Source organism: Balaenoptera acutorostrata, chromosome 18 (genome assembly GCF_949987535.1).
Source record: "Balaenoptera acutorostrata chromosome 18, mBalAcu1.1, whole genome shotgun sequence".
NCBI classification, from domain to species: Eukaryota; Metazoa; Chordata; class Mammalia; order Artiodactyla; family Balaenopteridae; genus Balaenoptera; species Balaenoptera acutorostrata.
In genome coordinates this window covers 53,405,109-53,408,968 of record NC_080081.1, presented here as the reverse complement: position 1 = coordinate 53,408,968, position 3,860 = coordinate 53,405,109, and the positions used below count along the sequence as shown (strand labels likewise).

Genomic DNA, 3,860 nt, shown 5'->3' with positions numbered 1-3,860 from the left:
CAACTTTACCAAATTCATTGATTAGCTCTAGTAGTTTTCTCTTGGCATCTTTAAGATTCTCTATGTATAGTATCATGTCATCTGCAAACAGTGACAATTTTACTTCTTCTTTTCCAATTTGTATTCCTTTTATTTCTTTTTCTTCTCTGATTGCTGTGGCTAGGACTTCCAAAACTATGTTGAATAATAGTCGTGAGAGTGGACATCCTTGTCTTGTTCCTGATCTTAGATGAAATGCTTTCAGTTTTTCACCATTGAGGATGATGTTTGCTGTGGGTTTGTCGTATATGGACTTTATTATGTTGAGGGTGTTTCCCTCTGTGCCCACTTTCTGGAGAGTTTTTATCATTAATGGGTGTTGAATTTTGTCAAAAGCTTTTTCTGCATCTATTGAGATGATCATATGGTTTTTCTTCTTCAGTTTGTTAATATGGTGTATCACATTGATTGATTTGCGTATATTGAAGAATCCTTGCATCCCTGGGATAAGTCCCACTTGATCATGGTGTATGATCCTTTTAATGTGTTGTTGGATTCTGTTTGCTAGTATTTTGTTGAGGATTTTTGCATCTATGTTCATTAGTGATATTGGTCTGTAATTTTCTTTTTTTGTAGTATCTTTGTCTGGTTTTGGTATCAGGGTGATCATGGCCTCATAGAATGAGTTTGGGAGTGTTCCTTCCTCTGCAATTTTTCTGAAGAGTTTGAGAAGGATGGGTGTTAGCTCTTCTCTAAATGTTTGATAGAATTCACCTGTGAATCCCTCTGGTCCTGGACTTTTGTTTGTTGGAAGATTTTTAATCACAGTTTCAATTTCATTACTTGTGATTGGTCTGTTCATATTTTCTCTTTCTTCCTGATTCAGTCTTGGAAGGTTATACCTTTCTAAAAATTTCTCTGTTTCTTCCAGGTTGTCCACTTTATTGGCATAGAGTTGCTTGTAGTAGTCTCTTAGGATGCTTTGTATTTCTGCCGTTTCTCTTGTAACTTCTCCGTTTTTTGTTTTTTTTTTTGTTTTTTTCTCTAATTTTATTGATTTGAGTCCTCTCTTTTTCTTGATGAATCTGGGTAAAGGTTTCTCAATTTTGTTTATCTTCTCAAAGAACCAACTTTTAGTTTTATTGATCTTTGCTATTGTTTTCTTTGTTTCTGTTTCATTTATTTCTGCTCTGATGTTTATGATTTCTTTCCTTTTACTAACTTTGAGTTTTGTTTGTTCTTCTTTCTCTAGTTCCTTTAGGTGTATGGTTAGATTGCTTATTTGAGAGTTTACTTGTTTCCTGAGGTAGAGTTGTATTGCTATAATCTTCCCTCTTTGAACTGCTTTAAAAATATGGAACGCTTCACAAATTTGCAAGTAATCCTGTGCAGGGACCATGTTAATCTTCTCTGTATCAGTCCAATTTTAGTATATGTGCTTCCAAAGTAAGCACTCTGACACATCATTTTAGATGTTGTCACCTGTCCAGAAATGTCATGCTTTTCTCTGCCCATCCAGACAGACATTAGGTGGAGAAAGCCAATCATTTCTTTCCCCTATGTGTCAGCTATTTTTTTTCCCCTTCAATGTAAAATTCTATATATTGTATTTTGAAAAAAAAAAAAAAGAGAGAAAAATTGATTTTTAAAGTGGTTTGAATATGACATTGGCAAGCTCTATGCTCAAATTGATATGGTAACTTGTAAGAAGATATATTTTTGATTTTTGATTCAAGCTACTGCATTATTTTAATTAATTTTTCTGATTTTAAAATGTGATAATATGTATATTAATGTTACTTGCATTAGTATGAAATTCAGCTTTCTGCATGTAAAATTTAAATGTCCCGAAAATTTATCTATTTTTTTATCCTTCAGAAATTATTATTTTACACTTCCTATGTGTAAAATAATACACTTAGTACATTGCCTTGTGCAACATTATGTATACCATAAGTAATTGTACAAAATTGGTGTCTGCATTCAAGGAATTCATGCCATAATAGTTCGATTTGGAGAAGATTTCCAATGTAAAATACTCTGTGTTGATGGCATAGGATTCTACTCTTTCTAAGTCAAAAGATGGAGATAATGAAGTACAAACAAGTGATTATAATGTGGACACACAATCAAATGATTTATACTTGCAAAGATTCTGACTGATATATACAACATACCCCCAAATTCCTTTTAGTGTATTGGTGATGTTAAATTCTTTTATATAAAAATTCAATATATTTTCCTCAAGGCATTTTTTCCCTTTTTTTTTTTTTTTTTTTTATGTCACAACCTCTCCCAGTTTTCTCCTTGAACCATTCCTGAATGTGAGGCTATCCAAACCAAATGAGTGCCTCTAGAATGAATGCATTTTTCCATTGCACATGGGTTTTCCCATTACAATGCTATTACCATAAAGGGGGACTTCTTATTAAGGGAATGGACAAGCAGTTTCTACCTTTAGTGAGATCATAATTCTGCCTCAATAAACTCTTACTATATTCTTGTGTTAGCTCATTCTTTTTAATTCTGAAAAATTTTCAGCATTTTCCATTTCTTTGCAAACCCGGGAAATTCCCTGAAATTACCTTGAATCCACTGAATTTCACATTCTATTTCAACAATATAACATGGATCCCTTTCCCTCTTCAAGAACAAATATTTTCCTTCTGAATATTCTAACAATTTAACATTCTACAAACACATATGTTCTTCCAGATATTACGTTGGAGTATAATGAAAAGCTAACCCATGGTTTATAATTAGATTAACTTCAACATAAGACTCACAAACCTGCACTGATCAACGTATAGCATTATTGATGAAATTTTGGGAAAATTATATATGTTTTACCACCACTTTTTAGCACTCTTTCTATTTGAAGGAGTTTCAATGTCAATGTCAATGGTGTAGGATTCTTTTAATTTACTCAACTTGTTTCAACAAAATAGTATAATCACTGTTTTATTAATCACAATTAAGCCAATGAGATTTTCTTTTCCTTTTCAAAGGCTCAACCTAGGCATTTTTTAAAGTGCCCTTGATTTCTTGCAACAAGAGGTTCTAGGCCCATCCCCCTTTTTTTCCAGTTTCATTGAGGTATGACTGATAAATAAAAATTTTATACAAACAGTCTCTGACTTAGAATGGTCCCACTCATAATTTTTCAAATTTACAATGGTGCGAAAGTAACATGCATTCAGTGCAAAGTGTACTCCAAATTTTGAATATCCCATGACTAACGAAATGCAGCAGGCACAGAGCCACAGCTGAGCAGTGGCACAGAGCTGCAGCTCCCAATCAGCCAGGTGATCACAAGGGTGAACAACCAATACACTTACAACCACTCTGTATCCATACAGTCATCCTGTTTTCACTTTGAGTGCAGAATTCAATAAATTACATGAGATATTTAACAATTTAGTATAAAATAGGTTTTGTATTAGATGATTTTTCCCAACTGTAGGCTAATGTAAGTATTCTGAGCATGTTTAAGGTCAAGTAGGCTAAGTTATGATGTTTGGTAGGTTAGGTGTATTAAATGCATTTTGATATTTTCAATTTATGATGGGTTTATTGGGATGTAACCCCATCATAAGTTGATAAGTTGAGGAAGATTCGTATATTTATGATGTACAACATGCTGTTTTGATGTATACATATGAAATGATTACCATAATACAGCTAACTGACATATCTATCACCTCAGATAGTTACTATTTATTTATTGGTGAGGACACTTAAAATCTATTATCCTAACTATAGGCCCAACTGAATCATTTTACCACAGAAAAGCTTTCATGTAGTTTACAAAGAAGACATTTTATTAGTTTCTTTGTCTCTAAAGAAGAATATTATTACAAACTAAACTCACCAGCTAAGTG

At 32.8% G+C, this 3,860-nt stretch overlaps 1 non-coding gene across 1 annotated transcript; it reads right to left on the bottom strand.

Moving 5' to 3' along the window:
- Nucleotides 1–1,327: 1,327 nt before the first annotated feature.
- Nucleotides 1,328–1,433, bottom strand: LOC114238478 (U6 spliceosomal RNA). Its single transcript, XR_003623830.1, has one exon. It is a non-coding gene; the product is annotated as a U6 spliceosomal RNA (small nuclear RNA).
- Nucleotides 1,434–3,860: the final 2,427 nt, after the last annotated feature.